This window comes from Heteronotia binoei, chromosome 1, assembly GCF_032191835.1.
Source record: "Heteronotia binoei isolate CCM8104 ecotype False Entrance Well chromosome 1, APGP_CSIRO_Hbin_v1, whole genome shotgun sequence".
NCBI classification, from domain to species: Eukaryota; Metazoa; Chordata; class Lepidosauria; order Squamata; family Gekkonidae; genus Heteronotia; species Heteronotia binoei.
Window position 1 is genome coordinate 163,406,440 of NC_083223.1, and position 22,264 is coordinate 163,428,703.

The window sequence follows — 22,264 nt, forward strand, 5'->3', positions numbered from 1 at the left end:
ATGCTAGAAGTGTTGGAAGGAAAATTGGTGAGTTGGAATGTTTAGTGTTGTGAGAAAACATAGACATTGTGGGAATTTCAGAAACTTGGTAGAATGAGGAGAATCAGTGGGACACGGTGATTCCTGGATATAAGTTATATCGGAAGGATAGGGGGAAGGGTTGGAGGTGGGGTGGCTCTGTATGTCAGAGAGGGCATACAGTCCAGTAAGACTGAGGTCAAAGAATTAGATTCCCTTATAGAAATGCTTTGGGTTGAAATAGAGGGCCCAAAAGGAAATTTAACTATGGGAGTTTGTTATCGCCCACCAAATCAAAAGTTAGAGGACGACTATAATATGATGGAAGGCTTAAAGATAGTGGCTAGATGTAAAAACTGTGTCGTCATAAGTGATTTTAACTACCCGCAGATTGATTGGGTCAATATGTGTTCTGGTCGAGAGAAAGAGATTGAGTTTCTAGATGCTCTCAATGACTGTGCTATGGAGCAGATGGTCTCTGAACCTACCAGGGGTGGGGCGATTCTGGATTTGGTCTTAAGTAATGCCCAAGACTCCTTTAAGCGGTGGAAAGCTAGTCCAAGTGAGATTAATAAAAGGGAACACAGGCTGTGGCAAATCAAATGCAAGACTGTGATCAGGCAGGCAAAAAGGGACTATGAGGAGCATATTGCAAAAAACATAAAGACCAACTATAAAAATGCAAGACTGTGATCAGGCAGGCAAAAAGGGACTATGAGGAGCATATTGCAAAAAACATATTAGAAGCAGAAAACCAGCCAGGGAGGCAGTGGGGCCCTTGGATGACAAAGGGGTCAAAGGATTACTGAAGGAGGATAGGGAAATGGCTGAGAAGCTGAACGCATTTTTTGCCTCCGTCTTCACTGTAGAAGATGAGAAGTGTTTGCCTGCTCCAGAACCACTTATATTGGAAGGGGTGTTGAAAGACCTGAATCAGATTGAGGTGACAAGAGAGGAGGTCCTACAACTGATAGACGAATTAAAAACTAATAAATCACCAGGTCCAGATGGCATACCTCCAAGAGTTCTGAAAGAACCCAAAGTTGAACTTGTGAATCTTCTGACAAAAATATGTAATCTTTCATTGAAATCTGCCTCCGTTCCTGAGGACTGGAAGGTAGCAAATGTCACCCCCATCTTTAAAAAGGGTTCCAGAGGAGATCCGGGAAACTACAGGCCAGTCAGTCTGACTTCAATACTGGGAAAGTTGGTAGAAACCATTATCAAGGACAGAATGAGTAGGCACATTGCTGAACACAAGTTATTGAGGAAGACTTAGCATGGGTTCTGTAAGGGAAGATCTTGCCTCACTAACCTGTTACATTTCTTTGAGGGGGTGAACCAACATGTGGACAAAGGAGACCTGACAGATATTGTTTACCTTGACTTCCAGAAAGCTTTTGATAAAGTTCCTCATCAAAGGCTCCTTAGTAAGCTCGAGAGTCATGGAGTAAAAGGACAGGTCCTCTTGTGAGAGCCAGTTTGGTGTAGTGGTTAAGTGTGTGGACTCTTATCTGGGAGAACTGGGTTTGATTCCCCACTCCTCCACTTGCACCTGCTGGAATGGCCTTGGGTTAGCCATAGCCCTGGCAGAGGTTGTCCATGAAAGGGCAGCTGCTGTAAGAGCTCTCTTAGCCCCACCCACCTCACAGGGTGTCTGTTGTGGGGGAGGAAGGTAAAGGAGATTGTGAGCCGCTCTGAGACTCTTCGGAGTGGAGGGCGGGATATAAATCCAATATCCAATATCTTCTTGTGGATCAAAAACTGGCTAATTAATAGGAAGCAGAGAGTGAGTATAAATGGGCAGTCTTCGCAGTGGAGGACGGTAAGCAGTGGAGTGCCGCAGGGCTCAGTACTGGGTCCCATACTCTTTAACTTGTTCATAAATGATTTGGAGTTCAGCGTAAGCAGTGAAGTGGCCAAGTTTGCAGATGACACTAAATTGTTCAGGGTGGTGAGAACCAGAGAGGATGGTGAGGAACTCCAAAGGGATCTGTTGAGGCTTGGTGAGTGGGCGTCAACGTAGCAGATGAGGTTCAATGTGGCCAAGTGCAAAGTAATGCACATTGGGGCCAAGAATCCCAGCTACAAATACAAGTTGATGGGGTGTGAACTGGCAGAGACTGACCAAGAGAGAGATCTTGGGGTCGTGGTAGATAACTCACTGAAAATGTCAAGACAGTGTGCGATTGCAATAAAAAAGGCCAATGCCATGCTGGGAATTATTAGGAAGGGAATTGAAAACAAATCAGCCAGTATCATAATGCCCCTGTATAAACCGATGGTGCGGTCTCATTTGGAATACTGTGTGCAATTCCGGTCACCGCACCTCAAAAAGGATATTATAACATTGGAAAAAGTGCAGAAAAGGGCAACTAGAATGATTAAAGGTTTGGAACACTTTCCCTATGAAGAAAGGTTAAAACGCTTGGGGCTCTTTAGCTTGGAGAAACGTCGACTGCGGGGTGACATGATAGAGGTTTACAAGATTATGCATGGGATGGAGAAGGTAGAGAAAGAAGTACTTTTCTCCCTTTCTCACAATACATGAACTCGTGGGCGTTCAATGAAATTGCTGAGCAGTCGGGTTAGAATGGATAAAAGGAGGCACTTCTTCACCCAAAGGGTGATTAATATGAGGAATTCACTGCCACAGGAGGTGGTAGCAGCTACATGCGTAGCCAGCTTCAAGAGGGGGTTAGATAAAAATATGGAGGTCCATCAGTGGCTATTAGCCGCCGTGTGTATATATGTGTGTGTGTTTGTGTGTGTGTATAAATTTTTTGGCCACTGTGTGACACAGAGAGTTTGGACTGGATGGGCCACTGGCCTGATCCAACATGGGTTCTCTTATGTTCTCCCCAAGGGAGGAGCTCAGCCAATGGAGAAAACAGAGGTTTTGCTCTGTAGCTCCTGTGCAATTGAGCAAGCCTTGCAAAGCAAGCTGTTATGCAGAAGGAAGCAAGATATAGGGAGAACGAAGCAGATGACAGCCAGTTGCTCGGGGGCCTGATAGGAGCCCTCCAGGGGCCTGATTCGGCCTCCAAACTGCATGTTTGACACCCCTGATAGACAATTCTGGCACATCAGCAACAGGAAGTCCCAGCCAGGGAACACAGATTTCATATTTACTCAGCACGTACAAAGAGAAGGGTGTTTCCCACCTCCACCTCCATTGCCATACAGATCACACAAAAAACCACATATCCCTCTGTGGTGCTGCCATCTTTTCCCCAGCAGGGCTGCTGTTTCTCTCCAAAGTGTAAGACAGGCAGTTACACAACAGGTATAGCTGTACTCAGCATGGAGATAAAGTAAAGGGGGGACCTGCGCATGTTGTTTTCCTGATGGTCACATATCTGTTCCATGTAGGCTAGTTACTCCTGTTCTTCCTGTTGCTTTCAAAACTTAATAGTATCACATGTACTTCTAATAAAAGTTTTCCTGTTCTTACTTTTAGCATGGTCTGTGTGGACTTTTAGTCCTATAGGAGGTCTGGAATACTTTTCCTATGAATTCCAGGTAAATCTATGAGTTCCAGGTACAGGCTTTTCCCCAACATCTGAGCTATGTAGTTTTTGACAGAATGATCCCCGCCCCCAGCCAGCCACTGCAATCCAAAATATCTTCTGAAAGGCGACTCCTTGGGTCAAGGGATATTTGGGGCTGCAGCAGGAGGTGGAGAAGGTGAGGAAATTATGTTCCAAGAGCAGAAGTCTTCCCCATCCAGGGAAATGCTCTATTGACTGCAATCTACGGTCTGGATAGGCTACTGCAGAAACTGCAACTCCTAGTGTGAAATAGGAGAGGACCATGGCTCAATGGAGGGGTTACCAACCTCCAGGTAATAGCTTGAGATCTCCTGCTATTACAGTTGATTTCTATGTGATATAATCAGTTCACCTGGAGGACATGGCTGTTTTGGAAACTGGACTCTATGGTATATACCCGATTTAGGTATTTCCCAACCTGGAGTTGGCAACCCTACTCAGTGGTACTACACACTCTTTGTATGAATAAAGTCCCAGGTTTGATCCCTACAGGGCCAGTTTCAAACCTGCCCAAGGTGAGGCTCCACCCTTCCCACCCTTGCTCCTGGCAAGGGCAAGCACAATAGCAGTGGTGCAACTCCTGTGCCTCAGAGCACACAAGCCACCTGGCTGCCATCATTCAGCCTCCCCAGAATGCACTTCTGGAAGCCTCGAGAAGCATAGACCCAGGAAGCCGAGCAATGGCAGCCAAGCAGTATGTGCACTCTGAGATGCAGGAGCCACACCACCACGCTTGCCTATTTCCCTCATCATGGAGATAAGGGAGGAGGGCCCAAATTGGTGCCCTCTGCAACAACTAGGGCTTCCTAATGGCCAGGCCAGCCCTGGATCCCTAGAACTTTTTGGTGCAGGCAGCCATTTTTGGGAAATGCTATTTTCTGCCTAAGAGATCTTGCACAGTTAGATGGACCACCAGGCTAACGCCATATAAATCAAATTTCTATGCTTACATAAGCAGCTGGTATTGTACATCAGGGGTCCTGTGTGTATTTTTTACAGACATTTCCTGTCCTTCTCCCAGTATCTTTAGGGTTGTCAAGTCCAATTCAGGAAATATGTGGGAACTTTGGGGTGGAACCAGGAGTAAGGTTGTGACAAGCATAATTGAACTCCATAGGGAGTTCTGGCCATCACATTTAAAAGGACAACACACCTTTTAAATGCCTTCCCTCCATGGGAAATAATGGATAGGGGCATCTTCTTTTGGGGCTCATAGAATTGGACCCCCTGGTCCAATCTTTTTGAAACTTGAAGAGTGTTTTGAGGAGAGGCACCAGATGCTATGCTGAAAATTTGGTACCTCTAACTCAAAAAACAGGGCCCCCCAAAGCACCAGATACTTATGGATCAATTCTCCATTATACCCTATGGGAATTGGTCCCCATAGGAAATAATGGAGTGCCCAGCAGACACCACCCACCCTGCTTTCTGATGACCCTGAAGCGGAGGAAAGGGCTTCCAAACCAGGGGATCGGCAGCCCTTAGTATCCCTAATCCAAAGGGTGGCTGCTGAAAACTCTGGTGTAGGGATAAATAATTCACAGCTCTTTCCCTCCCACATTTAGGATTAGGAAGCAAAGCTTCCAAAACAGATGTCAATGCTTAAAGGCCAGCACCTCGCTTTTGAGAGATTAAGTACCACTGCCCACTCAGTCACCTTTTTAAAGGGGCACAGAGGACGAGCTCAAATCATCATGATTCATTAATCTTCGTGGAAAAATAGAGAGTAAAATGACCCTGGAAACAAAGTAATAACTCCTTTGCATTAAACTGTGCATGCCCTAGTTGGTATCTAATCACGTAGAAATCCATCACCCCTCTTGCCTGGCCCTGGCTTTTAGGCACTTTAGTGGCATTTTGCAGCTCAGACACTTTTGACCCCGACTGCTTCTGACACACATGCTTTTTGAAAAACGAAAATAGGAAGTTGAATCACAAAAGCCGGGCAAAGGGATTGAGGGCCAACAGCTTCCAAGTGCCCCACTGAGCATGCTCGGCCAGACTGAGCCGCCTCCTCATTGCAAGGTAAGAGTCTATAGAATTTTACAAAAGCAGAAAACATGTGTCTTCCCCTTCCACCTTCAGCAGTGGCAAGTTATTTTCTCTGCCTTTTCCCTCTGTTTAAATTCCTCGTTTTAATAAGCCGCCTCCCAAACAACAGCACAAACTCAAAAGAGCTATGTTAACCGTGCTTACAGGGTGCTCGCCTCCCTTCAATCACTAGCTCCACCTCTCAGGGCTTTATGTAGGCCTACCCTCGCTCCAGCATCAGGGGCTGAGCCCCAAAAGGCGAGAGTCATGCTGCTGTTCCTCCCTCGGTATGGGGTCCACGTTATATTACAAGCACTCACGCTAGACTTCTCTTTTCTGTTCCGATTTCCAACTTTTCTGCCAGTCCCTGAAAGGGCTGACTTCAATTCTACTAATGCGCAAGCGTAACTGGAACCCATTTCCACCACTAGAGAGGAAAATACTCTCCAAGTCCAGGGAAAACGCTGAATTGCTTCTCTGATTGGTTCTCTCCCTCCTTTCTACAGCCGCTCTGTTCTCAGACTCAAAAGGAGCCGCAATACCCTTCTGTTAGGAAGAGGCAGTAGAGCTGTCTCCATCCCAAGAAGCCGCTTATCCGTTTGCACACAAAGCGAGCACCATCTACGCCGCCCCCCAATGTGCCCTTTCAATGGATTTTTCTCACCCAGACAAAAACATCCTGATCTTTCCGCAGCTTTTCTGTCCAGTTCCCATCTCTTAATAGGGAATTGAAGAGGCTCGTCGGTTTCTTTGTTTTCTATTGCTCCTGCTAGATACTTTTTAAGGGCCTGGCGATGTATTCTCTCCGAAACTGGTGGCGCGGCTCTGTCTCCTGTTTTTTTCTTAACCACTTCCTTCCATCGTGTTGGACTTCCTCAAGTCAGACATGCCTCCGTGAGCAAAAGGGGAGGGGGAAGCCGGTCTATTACAAGAACCTTCAGGACAATTTGATATTCTGCACACAAACGGTTGTAGCCATGTGTACAGTTCCACTGTGAAGAGTGCAGGACATTGTCACTATATTCCCAAGTGCAATGTTTTTTGTTTCCTCTCAGAAATGCATGGCAGCCATAAGCATATTAGCGAGGGAGCTCATTTAGGAGTATAGTTGCATCTTGTCAAGAGTAACATCTGCTATTTCAGCTACAGAGCCAGCTGATGTAGTGGTTAAGTGTTTGGACTCTTATCTGGGAGAGCTGGGTTTGATTCCTCACTCCTCCACTTGCACCTGCTTGAATGGCCTTGGGTCAGTCATAGCTCTCTCAGGAGTTGTCATTGAAAGGGCAGCTGCTGTAAAAAGCTCTCTCAGCCCCACCTATCTCACAGGGTGTCTGTTGTGGGGGGGGGGTGGCAAAGGTAGAGGAGATTGTGACCGCTTTTAGATTCAGAGTTAAGGGCAGGGTATAACTCCAATATGATCTTCTTCTCACATGGCCTGAGTTCTGTTTTTGGCTACTCTAGTAAGTGATGGAAGCATGGAATGCTGAGATTTGGCCCGCCACGGAAGAAATTACACATATCTCCATGTTAGGGTTTCCTGTCCAGGTACCTTAAAGGACTGGATTTCTTTAGCTCAAGCAGTAGAATTACATCAGTTACCTTTGGGGCATTCTGCTTTTATTAATCTAAGGGAAAAGTTGCTCCTCTACACTGCTTTATTTTCTTTATTACAATTTTCATCCTGTTGAGGATGATTAAATCTGGAGGCTGGAGCTGTGAACAGACAAGACAGATCTTTCTACAAACCCGAAAAATGCCTCAAGTTTGCGGAAGGAATCTGGAATCTTAAATAAAAATGAGGGTTTTTAAAAAAATCCAAAAGGATAAAAGGATCACCTGTAGCTTTAAGAAACACACAGGCTAACTTTTGGCCGGTTACGTATTCTTGACCTCACCTAACAGGCAGGGGTGGACTGGCCATTAAGAGTACCAGGACACCCACCTCTCAGTGATAGTTCCTTCCTGCCTGAGCTTGGCCAGTCCTGTGATAGAAGGGCACCATGAAAGATGGGGAGGTGGCTCCCAGCCTTCATAAGGTGGGGTGGAGTAGACAGGGCCCATCCTCTCTGAGCCCCTCATAAGTTAAGTCAAGTCAGGGGAGATGGCACCTGGCCTGTCAGAGCCCTGTGTGAGGCAAGGCAAGGGAGGTGGTACCCAGCCTGCCCAAGTGCCACGTGAGACAAGGAAGGCAGCAACGGCACCTGCCTTAACTTGTGCAAGGTGGGATGAGGAAGGCAGCTGTGCCTGGGATAGCCTGCATGAGGCAAAGCAGTCAGCAGCATCCATATCCTGTAAGGCAATGGTCCCCCAGACTTTTTGGCAGATGATGGGGGGAGAGGGAGGGCAGGGCTGGAGCATACTATGCAAGCATCGCATGCTATGCAAATGTCATAGTACTCCCCCAACCCTGCTCAGGCGGCTTCAACTTTCCTTTGCAAACAGAGGGGGTGGGGAGGAAAATCAGCTCTCATGCGGCCCAGTTGCCCTGCTGTAAGGCAAAGGAGCCGGCAGTGCCTAGCTCAGCCCACAACCTCACTAGCTGAGGAAAGTGGCAGCACTCGCTTGTCTCACTTTAGAAGGCTGCAGCATCCATCTCAGCATGCACAAGGTGAGGGAAGTGGCTTCTAGCTCAGCCCACCCAAGACGCATGCAAAACCAGGGAAACATTGCTGCTTTGTCTGCTCTCCCTCCCTCCTTTGGAGGAGTAGAGCTGGGGCTAGGGGTTTTCAGGAGGGCCCTTTTCCAAGGTTTTTCACTCCCAATCCTCCCCAGCTCACAGTGTCATTCTGAGGATAAAATGGAGAGAAGAATGCAGTAATGTGTTTTAAGTCTCCATTGTGGAGGAAAGTGGGGCATAAATGAAGTGAATAAATAAATACAGCTGAGGATAAAAGTTGGTGGTTGGGTGGAAAGGAGAGAAGCAAGTAGGGAACAGTAAAGGTATGAAGGAGGGAAATTGTGTGGAGGAGGGGATACAGGGGAAGATGAAGTACCCCTTGCATGTTCCCCACTGTATAACTGGGCCTGCAGGATGGAAAATTGAAGAGGGGTGGAAGCTACAGGTTGACAGGTGGGTGGGAAGGAGAAAGGAAAAAGGAGAGGTGATAGGGGCTTTCAGGGAAAGGAAAAATGAAATAGTGGATGCGGGATAAGATGTCCCCTGCAAGTCCTTGCTATTTTCTGCTTGTTGATACCTAATCCTTAAAGATTAGGTATCAACAAGATCCATGCAACAAGAAAACCAAACAAACCACTTTTCCTTGTTGCTTCTTTTACTACTGTCATCAAGCTAAAGGCATTTTCCCTGTTCTTACCGCTTTTTGTCTTTTGAACAGGGCTGCTTGTGATCTGAACAAAGTTCCTCTTTGGATTTATTATAAAATAATTAAAAGCCCAACTTCATCTTCTCATTCAGACATAAACAGAGGATGGTTCAAGCCTGGCCCCATATTGGTTTTTATTTCTCATTTTGATTTCTATTAAAGAGAATCAAATATGATACCCCATCAAATATTTGGGAAACAAATTTTTACAGGGCTTCTCAGGAAAGATGTTTTATTTGGCAACGCTTTCATCATCATGCTTGTCTTTTATGGAGTTTATCAGGACAGAACCATGTTGGTTGAGTATACAGACATTGACTATCAAGTATTCACTGATGCTGCCAAATACATCACAGAGGGGAAATCTCCTTACCTAAGAGCCACATACTGTTATACTCCATTGCTGGCCTGGATCCTAACCCCAAACATCTACATTACTCATCTGTATGGAAAGCTCCTCTTTATTGCTGGGGATCTGGTTGCTGCATACCTCATGTACCAGATTCTTCTGCTCAGAGGACAGGACAGCAGGAAGGCCTGTGGGTGCTGCGCATTCTGGCTCCTCAATCCCCTGCCCATGACTGTGTCCAGCTGAGGAAACGCTTGTAGCCAGCCTAGTCCTAGGCACCATGTGTTATATGGAAAAGAGGCATCTGGCCAAGGCTGCTGTTCTTTATGGCCTGTCTGTACATATGGAAATCTACCCAGTGACCTATGCACTGCCAATAGCTCTCCATTTGCAAAGCAGCAGAAGCTACAAGAAAGGGAAGACCAACAGGCTAGAGAAACAGAAAACTGGCTGCTCTATGAGCATCATCTGGGGGCTTTTCTTAGTTGTTCAGTTGGGATGTTCTGCTTTTTGGAGCTGTGGCTGGATGTACCTTTGCTGCCCTGGGCCTTGTTTTTTATTTCTGTTATGGTTGGGACTTTCTGGAGCAGACCTACCTCTACCACTTGAGCCGGAGAGATATCCACCACAACTTCTCACCCTATTTCTTCATGGTGTACTTGACCGCAGAAAGCAAGTGGAGTTTTTTCCTTGGCCTTGCAGCTTTCTTGCCTCAAATCCTGCTGCTTTTGGTTCTTTCTTTCGCTTATTACAAAAATCTTGTCCTCTGTTCCTTCCTGTACACAGCTGTTTTTGTGAGTTTTAACAAAGTATGCACATCTCAGTATTTTCTATGGTACCTTTGCCTCCTGCCACCTGTAATCCCCTTTTTGAGGATGTCCTGGCAGTGGGCTGCATTCCTTCTCCTGCTCTGGTTTATGGGCCAAGCAGTGTGGCTGGAGCCTGTGTACTTTTTGGAATTTGAGGGGCAGAACAAATTTCTTGCTCATATGGCTAGCAGGCTTACTCTTTCTTTTTATCAACTGTGTGATTCTTGTCCAGATTATTACTCACTATTGCACTGTGCAGATTACCAGGAGAATTAAGCTACAGTAACACTTGATTTGCTGCACCAGTTCCACAGGCAACAAGTTTTAAAAATGTGATACAAATACCATTTTGCAATGTTGTTGTTTTGGAGAGGTTTTTTTTCTTGGTTTATGGATATGAAGAGGTTTGGGGAAGGGCTGATGATGTAAGAATAACATATCCAGATTTTTAAGAAGCATCTTTGTTTGTTTGCTTGATGCTGATGCTGCCTACTCCAAAGCCCTGTGAGAGAGATCCTCTCTCCTTCCTGGAAAAAGACTTAGGAGGGGCAGGAGGCTCTTGCATTTTGCTGAGCTTTGTAAGAAGAAGAAGCAGGACAAGAAACTCTTCTGGTTCCTCTGGTAGACTCTGAGAACCTGCTGAAGGGGTGCATTTGGTGGCAGCCTTAGATAATGTCCAGATCAGGATTTGGAGATCCACTTCTATTTGCTGTCATGGTTGTTTGTTTAAAACTTGTTAAGAATTTAGTTTTTAGTTATGTAATTTTTGGGTCCAGAAATTATATAAGCTTTCTTTCAAGTCTGCTTTCAGTTACATCACCTTCCCCTATTGTCTCTAACACAGGGAGGCAATGAAATGAAACCATAAAAGCTCCATAGTGGCATTTCCCTAAAGGGACTGTTTAACTCCATAGCAGAGCTAAGGAGAAAGTCACTTTGGGGGATACTAGGGCGGTCCAGAGCGCCATAATCATATCTGCGTGCTCTCAGACTAGTGTATCCATTTTTATCCCGCCAGTCCTCTGAGGATTTTAGGGCAGCTTGCGTGGTTCTCCTTTTTATCCTCACAGCAATCATGTGAGGTAGGTGGGGCTGAGAGAGAATATGCAAGCCATCTAGTGAGCTTCATGGCTGATGAAGAGGGATTTGAACCTGAGTCTCCCCAGAACTCTAACCACTACACCAGCTCTCAATATGGCATGTATTGACCATCTTGTAAAATAAGTTGATTCGAGGAGGTGGTGTTGGTGCTGAGAATGCTAGCTGGTTTAAGGATGGCAGGTTCTTGAATAGCAGAAAGGTGTGAACTGAGCAGTGAGTAGCATAAATTAAGAGTTCTGGAAAACTTGAAAGCTTGTACATTGTGTGTTATATTGGTTGGTCCTAATAGAAGATATTATGTGGCACCATACCAACTTTCTTTTCTAGTAAGAAGGCTGAGTCCAGCAGGACTCCCAAATACTTAACAGTTAGACAACCCCCCCACCACCACCACCTTTAAGACTGGTAGTATAATCCCTTCTGTTATATTCCACCTTACCATCCAACATCACTGCTGTCTTATTTAGGCTCAGCCTTTGGATAATCTCCGAAAAAAATCCAGTGCTGGGGAAAACTGCTAAGAATGCTTCAACACCGGTCTTCCTTATCTATTGAACAAATATGCTATACTTGCAAGGATTCTCTCAGCTGATCTTGACAATACAGGTCACATGGGAATGGCTGGCAAATGTCTGTTTCCTCCCATGTTTACTTTGAAGACAAGGACTGTTATCAGGAGAGCGAAGGATATGATTTCATAAGCCTCTCCACAACATGGGTACATAAAAATCAGTGCAAGAGGCAGCCTGTAAATGCTGCTATGACTTGTACAGTTGTTTTGAGAGCATCTGTGGAAATATCACATGCAAGCTTGCTAGGTATAATCTGGAGAGCTGGCAGGTCCCCCCCCCCCCAGCTCTGCATTGAAGGTACAGCTGCAGCTTGAAACCCAGCTGGCGAAGTGCAACTGTAATGAATTATGCCAACATGTTACAGGATGTGAGGAAGTGGTTCTGCCACCCACAGATATATTTTTGTCATATTATTGTCCTGATGGTTAGTAGTGGTACACTATGCTCATCACAAAGTAAAAAAATATACTGGGGAAAATTATATTCTTGTATACATGTGTAAATTACATGAGCTTAATTTCTGAAGAGAATGCCTGAGCTGAAGCCTGCCTGGCCACCATGCTTTGCTATCTGCACTATAATCCCTGTTTCTTAATCCTGAATGTGTACTTGTCAAACTGTAGTTTGTGGATGATAAATCATTCTGTTATTTCTAACAGGCACTTTCCTGTATTATTCTAAGGCCTAGCCTGATGCGGAGAACAGTCAAAGATGGCAACTTTGCCTGTGTGTATAGTACCATACTTGGTGGTTTGCAACTGATATAATAGGCTTTCCTCCACTGTCATTCATCATGGAGCTCTGCATTCCATAATTCATACTTCAACAACTATTTTTTCTGTAATCCTTTAAAACCTGACAGTGAATGCCTGAATGGTATGAATAGGCAGGATGTCTAAGCACAAGAAACTCTACACATTTTAATGTTTTATTGTTTGTGATCTCAGGGTAAATATTTTATTGGCTATTTCATTCAACAGTATGATGGCACATGTGTCTTATTTTTATGACATGTTGATAAACTTGATGTTGAGCTATTTATTTGGGTAAGACACTTTTGTCTACATTCCACCCAATTAAGGTCTCTAAGGCAATGAACAATCAAAAACACACAAAAAAGTTTTAAATGCTTATATGTATATGTTTCTATATGTATGTACAGTCCATAAGTGGAATTTTTAGGATATGTTTGACATACAAGGCTTAACTGCATCTTGCTTATTGATATCTTCAGGTTTCCTGTAAATGTTAAAATCTTAGTGTTGCTTTCATCAGCCCTGAATAAACAGGCTGAAATTAACAAATGTTCAGTAGAATGAATTATGAAAGGCTATTCTTATGCCAAACTCTCTATGCAAAGAAGGATACCATATAGTTCTTTTGATGGCCAGAACAATACCTATAGTGAGTAAAGTGTCTATCAGAGTATGCTCAAAGGAGCATCATATACTGCCTTTACAGGGCATGAATCAGAAGGTTCAGTGAAGTCATGTATAATAATAGCATCTATGCATGCTGGCCACACTGAGGTCAGATGGGTGGCAGTCTGCAAGAGGGCCTTGTCAGTTGTGGCATCAGAACTATGAAATTCTTTCCTAGGGGATTCATTTGTTCATCTGTTCCCCTCTATCATCAGCTTCTGCCAGCAGATTTTGCTGTTTTGTTTGCCTCTCCCTCACTGAGCCCTCCTTCCTGTTTAGGTGTTTTGTTTAGGTGTCTCAGTTCGAAATTCAATGAAATCTGCTTGGCAAAGGTCTGAGTAAGAAGCTTAGAAATTCAACTTCTTGAAATTGATTTAAGGTAGAATAGGAATTACATAGAATCATAGAGTTAGAAGGGGCCTCTAGGGAATCTAGTCCAACCCCCTGCACAATGCAGGAAACTCACAAACACCTCCCCCTAAAATCACAGGATCTTCATTGCTGTTAGATGGCCATCTAGCTTCTGTTTAAAAACCTCCAAGGAAGGAGAGCTTACCACCTCCCAAGGAAGCCTGTTCCACTGAGGAATCGCTCTAACGGTCAGGAAGTTCTTCCTAATGTTGAGCCGGAAACTTTTTTGAGTTAATTTCAACCCATTGGTTCTGGTCCTACCTTCCATGGCCACAGAAAACAATTCAATGCCATCCTCTATATGACAGCCCTTTAAGTACTTGAAAATGGTGATCATATCATCTCTCAGCCGCCTCCTCTCCAAGCTAAATATCCCCAGCTCCTTCAACCTTTCCTCATAGGACTTGGTCTCCAAACCCCTCACCATCTTGGTTGCCCTCCTCTGGACCCGTCCCAGCTTGTCTATATCCTTCTTAAAATGTGGTGCCCAAAACTGAAGACTCCAGATGAGGTCTTACCAGAGCAGAGTAAAGTGATACCATCACATCACGTGATCTGGACACTATACTTCTGTTGATACAGCCCAAAATTGCATTTGCCTTTTTAGCCACCACATCACACTGTTGATGTTTATATGTATGTGTGTTTATATAGGATTAAGTTATGTGGAATATGTCAGTGTTCTAGATTCCCTCTAATTTTATTGAATCCTATTTAAGAGTTATTAATTTTAAACATTTTATTGGCTAGAAAATACAAAGTTTTCACTTTGAACCTAGAACAAATCAATAAATCTCCACTTGTTCCTTAGAGTCTGAGAGCTGTGCCTTCAAGGACTTAAAAGAATGTTCAGTCACTAATCAACACTGCAATTTAATGGTTAAATTCAGCAAAAAACCAATTAATATTCTATCTGGCTGTTTCAAGGAAGGTGGGTTCAGGTGACCAGCATAGCTCCTAGCCCAGTGATGGCGAGCCTTTTAAAGACCGAGTGCCCAAACTGCAACCCAAAACCCACTTATTTATCGCAAAGCGCCAACACGGCAATTTAACCTGAATACTGAGGTTTTAGTTTAGAAAAAAACAACTCATCGTGAAATTAACAAACTGAAAGAACATTTGGTATGGATAGCATTTGCTTAGGAAACCAACAAAATAGCAACATGTCAGAATGGGAGAATGATGGTGAGAGTGTCATAAGGCAATAAATGGAGGCTGTTCATTGCTCTGTTGCTTGCAAGTCTGGGTTAAACTGAGAACATGCCTTTCCCAGAGGTGTTCCTGTCCACCTAATTTACTTTTGAACATGTAACATACATTATAAACATCATTCTAGTTTGCCATTAGGAAAAAAGAATACATTAAAATATAGTGTGTTTAGTAGGAGCTGGTGGTTAGGGTGTCCAAATCAGATCTGGGAGGTCCTGATTCATATGCCCACTCTGCCCTGGCAGCTTGCTGGGAAACCTTGGACCAGTAATATACTCTTGAGTTAACCTGCCTCATAGGTTTGTTGTGAGGATAAAAGAGAAGGGGAGAGTGTGTCAAACCACTTCAGTGTCCCTTTGGGGGAGGAAGGCAGGGGATACATGATGTTAGTTAATAAATTAAATTGATGAAAGGAGTCCACTGATTTATATGGCTAAATCTGAGTCTGGCAGCACCTTAGAGAACAAGATTTTTGAGAGTCAAAGCTCCTTTTATCTAATTGAGGGAGCTCTAATGCTGGAAAGCTTGTGCCCCCTCCCCCAAATCTTGTTGGTCTCTATGGTGCTTCTGGGCTTGAATCTAGTTGTTCTACTATGGGCCAGCACAGCTACCCTTGGAAACTTCAGGGATTGTCTGAATTGTATTAACTAGAAAGTCTGATGTGAGAAAGGAGGGCCAGTTTGGTGTAGAGGTTAAGTGCGTGGACTCTTATCTGGGAGAACCAGGTTTGATTCCCCACTCCTCCACTTTCAGCTGCTGGAATGACCTTGGGTCAGCCATAGCTATCACAGAGCTGTCCTTGAAAGGGCAGCTTCTGGGAAAGCTTCTCTCAGCCCACCTACCTTACAGGGTGTCTTTTGTGAGGGAGGAAGATAAAGGAGATTGTGAGCTGCTCTGAGACCCTGAGATTCAGAATGAAGGGTGGTATATAAATCCAATATCTTCTTCTTTCTTCAAACTAAAACTGTAATCCTGTGCATGTGTAGAGAGTAGGTGCTCACTGTAGATTACTTCCAAGTAACCACGTAGAGCAAGCCCAATGAGGAAACGCTAAGGGACTTGGGGATATTCAGTCTGGAGAAGAGGAGGTTGAGGGGGGAGACATGGTTGCTCTTTTGAAGTATTAGAAGGGCTGCCACTTAGAGGAGGGCAGGGAGCTGTTCCTGCTGGCAGCAGAGGAGAGGACTGGCATAGGAAGAACTTTTTAGCAGTAAGAGTTGTTCAACAGTGCAATCAACCCGCTCTCTGGCAGTCTTTAAGCAGCGGCTAGACAAAGACTTTGTCAGGGATGTTATGGAAAACCAGAACAGCAGTGCAACAGTTCAAAAACAGCTTATCAACAATTTGCCTTATGGTCCCTGTAGCGTGAAAGAGCTCTGCTCAGATACTGCTATCAGAAGCATCATATTTGAAAGCAAGGAAGCCTGCAGTTCCTCCCTTTCCACTCCTAAACCAGAGATGATCCCGGCCGCTGTTTCTGCCAGATTAGTGGGATTCAACATTTCCTGTAATAAACCCACATCCCTTCAAAAAAAATGTGCTTGATTCAAGGTCCTGATCCCTCCTCTCCTCCCCACACACCCATGCTCTCTTCTTCCCTTAGGCTTGGACCGTGCCACAACAGTTTTGAAATATGAAACACAACCAGGTCTTGGCCACATGAAAACATGAAGTTGCCTTTTACCCATCTCTCTAGTGCAGGGGTGGCCAAACTGTGGCTCGGGAGCCACATGTGGCTCTTTCACACACATTGTGTGGCTCTTGAAGTCCCTACCAGAGAAGGCATTTGTCTCTTTAAAACTACTTCAAGCCAAGCAAGCCAGTGACTTGGAGAATGCATTTAAAGTTCAAGTTGCTTTCTTTCCACCTCTCCTTCCCTGCTCCCTCCCACCATCTATTTTCCTTCCTTCCTTCCTTCCTTCCTTCCTTCCTTCCTTCCTTCCTTCCTTCCTTCCTTCCTTCCTTCTCTCAGACATCTGACGTTTGTATCGCGTGGCTCTCACACATCTGACGTTTATTCTATGTGGCTCATGTTAAGCACGTTTGGCCACCCCTGCCCTAGTGGGTCCCATCTAACCCCCTCCCTAAAACTGCAGGAACACCTACAAGGAATTTTCCTCTGTGTGTTGTGCTTGGGGGCTGCATTGTGGTTGTGACCCCCCATGTCAGAATTCCAAAGGTGCCACGAGGTAAAAAAATGTTGGAGTGCCCTGTGTTCTCTCTGAAGGAGGCCCAGTTAGGGTTGCCAGGTTTGGGTTGGGAAATACCTGGAGATTTGGGGGGAAGGAGTCTGAGTTTGGGGGAAGGAGGAGCTTCAATAAGATATGACTTCATAGAGTCCACCTTCCAAAGCAGCCATCTTCTTTAGGAAAACTGATCTCTCATTGCCTGGAGATTTGTTGCAATCCCAGGAGGTTTCCAGCCACCACAATGGGGTTGGCAACCCTGTTTTGTACCCATGCTCAGAAGGGTATAATGCCACAGGGCCTACCTTCCAAAGCAGATATTTTCTCCAGGCGAACTGACCTTCATCACCTGGAGATCAATTGTAAAAGCCAGCAACCTCCAGCTACCACCTGGAGCAGGGGTGGCCAAACCGTGGCTACAGATGGTTCTTTCACAACTATTGTGCGGCTCTCAAAGCCCCCACCACCCCATCGGCCAGCTTGGAGAAGGCATTTGTTTCTTTAAATCCCTCTCCAAACCAAGCCACGCAGAGCCCTCTCTGTGAGCACGTGCGTTTCCTCACCCCACCCCCGCATGAGAGGCTTGGCTCCCTTCTGTGGCCCCCCTGCCACCGCCCCCCACCTTCCCTCCCTCCTCGGAGCTGCAATGCAGCTGTGCTCCATGGCCCCCCACCTCTTCAAAGGCGTGCCGCGCCGCACCAAAGCTGGACCCTACCAGCTTCAATGCAGCTGCTGCGCCTTCTAACTCTTTGAAGCCGGAAGTGAGGGGGAGTGAGGCCTTCTCCCGTGTGGGCTTCAAAGAGTTAGAAGGCATGCCAGCCGCATCAAAGCTGGTAGGATCCAGCTTCAGCGCAGCATGACTCGGCGCATCTCTGAGGAGGAAGGGGAGGGAGGGAAGGCAGGGGGGCTGCGGTCAACACCAGTTGCATTGAACTGAGCTTGGAAAGCAAATTGGAAGCCAGTGTGGAAGGAACAAGACTGGAGTGATAGCATCTTTAGGTCCCACACCAGTCTGCATTCTGTCTGCAGCATTCCGTACCATTGTAGCTTCCAGATACTCTTCAAGGGCAACCACAGTAGCAAGGTCTTCTGAATGCCCAGGAGGTCTCTCAACCATGTCCTAACCAGGGCTGACCCTGCTTAGCTTCCAAAATCTGATAAGACTGGGCAGCCTGGGCTATCCAGGTCAGGGCATGATACTTCTTTACTCCACCACTAATTCACTGGCATTTTTAACATATGGAATAGTCTGATGGTGAGTCACTGATCCATCAAGTACAAAATTCTCCACCATGACTGGCAGCAACTCTCCAAAGTCTTAAGCAGAGAAAGTTCTTTTCTAATACCTGCTACCTGACTTTTTTGTGTGTGTGTTTTTTAAAGGAGATACTAGGGACTGAAACTGCAGGCATTTCTGCAAATAAAGCCTATGCTCCGCCAACCAAATTATCCTCCCCCTCCTCAACTTTTTCTCCTAGTTTTCATCAAAAGATCAATGGAAGAAAATGTGAATGACGAACATCAGGAATCTGAGAAATAAATAAGGCCAAGTGAATAATCTTATTCATTGATAGATGCTTTAGATCAAAGTAATTGTGCCCTAGTGCTAAACAAATTCTAATTAGAAAACTCTTCATGATTCATAGACTTTTTAAAAGATTGAGAGCATTTCCTGTGCACATTTTGTGAGTTCAGCTGGTTTTCAAACATGCATTTTTCAATTTATTGCTTTGTTGCTGCAGCCTAGGATCTGCAATATATCCATATTAGGTATACCGTTCTCCAGTAGCTAACAGAATTGATTTATTTCCAGTTGATGGTTAGATGTAATACACTGGTGCTAGTGAAATCTCATTCAGTGGTGAATCAAGTCTACAGTTACTTACGTGCAGGCAGAAGCTTCATTGTGCATGTGAAGCTTCTACTCATGCAGAATCCTACTCATCACATCCCTTTGTATCATGGACATCCAACAGTTCCAGCATGGTGGTACCCTTGTGGAAGAACAGTCATGTGGATTGTGGGGGTTGGGGTGAGGAGAGACAAGGAGTGGAGATAGCCCCTTCTTTCTGTTCTGCATGTGCAGCTCTGCTGAGGGAAGGGGGCAATGTCACATGCCTGTACCCAGTGGCCCTGAGGGCTATTCCTCTGCACAAATCTTGAAGTCTTGGAAGTGATCTTTCTGAGAGTCAGACAGAGCTGCAGTGAAGGAGGGGAAGTGGACAAAACATAAAAACCAGGTAAAAACTAACAACTGGAGCATCAAAAATGTATAAAATTGTAAGTCCCAGTCTAACACCTGCTTTATCAGACTCCAGATCTAGTGCCAAAAAGCTCTGAAAAAGTTAAGACAGGACAATAACATTCAGTAGATGTCAGAGGCAATATTCATTTTAAAAGAGACACAGTCCTGCATAATAAACTACTGAAATGAACCGTGGAAGAAGCACCATGGTGTTGTTGGGCAGTTCCCTGTCATTTTCATAGAGCATGTGCAGGAGAAGGTTCTGCCAGAGCATTTCCAAGAATACACATGTGGTGGGGGGGGAGCTGATGGAGACATTATGTCAGTGCCTGGTTTTTAATGAAAGTATCATTCTACATGCACAGATGTAATAGGGGCTTTTTTTTACGTATCAGAGTCTCAGTGTGGAACTTCAGTACCTGCTAACACTCCATTGTACCAATTAAATACAGTAATGTTGGATGATAATAAAATGATAATTATCTACTTAATTCTAATCTCACCGGAGATTTGAAACACAAGTGCAACACTTTGTGTTGAATCTTAGGGGACCATCATAATAGCCTTTGATGTTCTGCAAGATAAGCAACCACAGGAAATGATGGATCATTTTTTAAATTCTGCATTATCAGTGAACTTTTATAAGTTCACCCTTCAAACTCCTTTTTCTGTTTATCATTGCTTGTTTTAACATTTAATTTATCAGCTACTAACTTGTATCTGATGAAGGGAGCTTTGACTTTTTAAAGCTTATACCCTGAAAATCTTGTTCTCTAAGACTCTATGGGACTCAAATATAGCTGTTCTACACCAGAGTGGTATAGCTACCCTCTGAAACAATCTTGATTTTTTTAAAAAAAAATCTCTACAAAGACAGTTTAGCAGCAGTAAGAAAAAGATTGGTCACCCAAGTAGCATTTTTAAAGCAGACTGCATAATAGCAGCACCAAACCAGTGCAGAAACAACTGAGTATAAAACAAAGAAAAACAAGATTTAGCATTATAAAAAGTACAAAGTTGGATCACTATAAAACCCCAGGAAAGACACAGGATCAGAGGAGGGCTCAAAGAAAGGCCTAGCCAAAAATATAACAGAATTAATGCCACCCAGATAGTTATGAGGAGAGTATTTAAAAACTGAGGTGCCGCAATAGAAAAGTCCCTGCTCCTTGTTGTCATCTGTCTCATGTCAGCAGGGGCACATAGAGCAGGGACTCTTGAGAATTGTTGTGACAGAATTTATAATTTCAAGATATTTCCTTATATTAGTCTAATGTGCTAATTTAACAATCTCCCTTAAGGTCACATGTTCAGGTAGCCAATTCAACTAGTTGAGAGTGCTTGCATAAACCTGTTGATGTTGCTCCTTAAATTAAAACTGTTTGAACTATTCCTCATTCTTCTGGTCTTTATTCTGGAACCTAGAAACATTACATTATATAGTGAGTTCAGCCAACTTGAGGTAAGCAAGAACGTTTATTGTACAAGAGCAGAACTGAATACAAACAGGCAACACCACTCCTTTGGCCTGAGTTAAACATGCCCCCTTATGTGGGCAGCAATCCACCCTATTGGTTTCTCCAGGATCTTTCATGTGCATTTCCTGAGAAAATGCCTTGTGTTCTGATTGACTGGTTTTAAAAGAACAGCCAATCAAAATGTAAGCATCAGGGTCTGGAGGGCAATGAAGTATGCTTCAAGGTCAACTAACAGACATAACAAACCAGTAGTCAAAACAACCAATACACAACTAAGAACAACGGCAGGTTAATGGGCCGGTTAATGTGTTCAGTGGGCAGGTTAATGAGTTCAGTGACATTATTTCCAAGCAAGTGGATTTATAATACAAGAGCTCATTGCTAAGACCTCCTAGATAGGTGATCTAGCTATCTAAATATTTCACAAAAGTTATGGCTTCTCCTAAACTGTTCCTGTACACTGCACCTGAGACCCAATATTTACCTCACAAGATTCAGTGATGAAGCAAATAATATGTGATGGAAACAGCTAATGACACTGGAAGTTATATGACTAAAACTGACACCCCTTCCTGGATCAGAAAATATCCATTCAAGCCCTGACCTGGATAGCCCAGGCAAGCCCAATCTCATCAGATCTTGGAAGCTAAGCAGGGCTGACTCTGGCAAGTACTTGAATGAGAGAACTCTAAAGAATACCAGGAGTCAGGACGCAGGGGCAGGCTGTATAAAGCCACTTCTCTGAACATCCTCCATGCCCCAGTAGGGCTTACTAGAAGTTGCCATGACTTCGAGGCTTGCACACACAGAAGAAGAAGAAGACCACGACGATCTAATCCCAATTCAGACTTCCTGATCTTGGACTGAGTGCACATATCTCTCATCTAACTTGTTAAGCTTTCCTTTGCATTGATAGGGCAAGTACAATAGCTCCAGAAGTTATAGATTTGAAACATTTTTGCAGTTCAGAAATTTATTGATTAGTTTAAAAATTATTATAGAAAAAGAGGATTTTTTCCCATTATGGGAATATTGCAGTTTCACCCAAACATGATCCAAACAATTCTGTCTTAAATGTTGCTTTACATTATAAAATGACAATTTTGTGACACAATTTGTAAATATTAATAGAATATTTAGCTTGCTTACAAACTAGAGATTAACATTTGTTTTTATTATAGAATATCCAAATAACCAGTATTTGCTAAATAAAAGTTTAATGACAGATCATTTTTATGTCACAAATTAGTATGTTTAACTTAAAATATTTAATGGATTTCAAAAATCAGTTGTCACAGCATTACTAATATGTTGTTTCCAGTCACTCTGTAAGCTTAAAATAGATTTTTATCAGCATTTTTGACACATTTTGAGAAATATTTTCATGACTAATGATGTGATGTCTGAAGGTGGATGTAGAAGATATTGAAGAAGATATTGGATTTATATCCTGCCCTATACTTTGAATCTCAGAGCAGTCACAATCTCCTCTACCTCCCCCCACCCCCACAACAGACACCCTGTGAGGTAGGTGGGTCTGAGAGAGCTTTTTACAGCAGG

General features: G+C 44.1%; 1 pseudogene; it reads left to right on the top strand.

The window, feature by feature from the left end:
* The first annotated feature begins 9,001 nt into the window (after window positions 1–9,001).
* LOC132586985 (GPI mannosyltransferase 1-like) lies at window positions 9,002–10,425 on the top strand (annotated as a pseudogene).
* The last annotated feature ends 11,839 nt before the right edge of the window (window positions 10,426–22,264 follow it).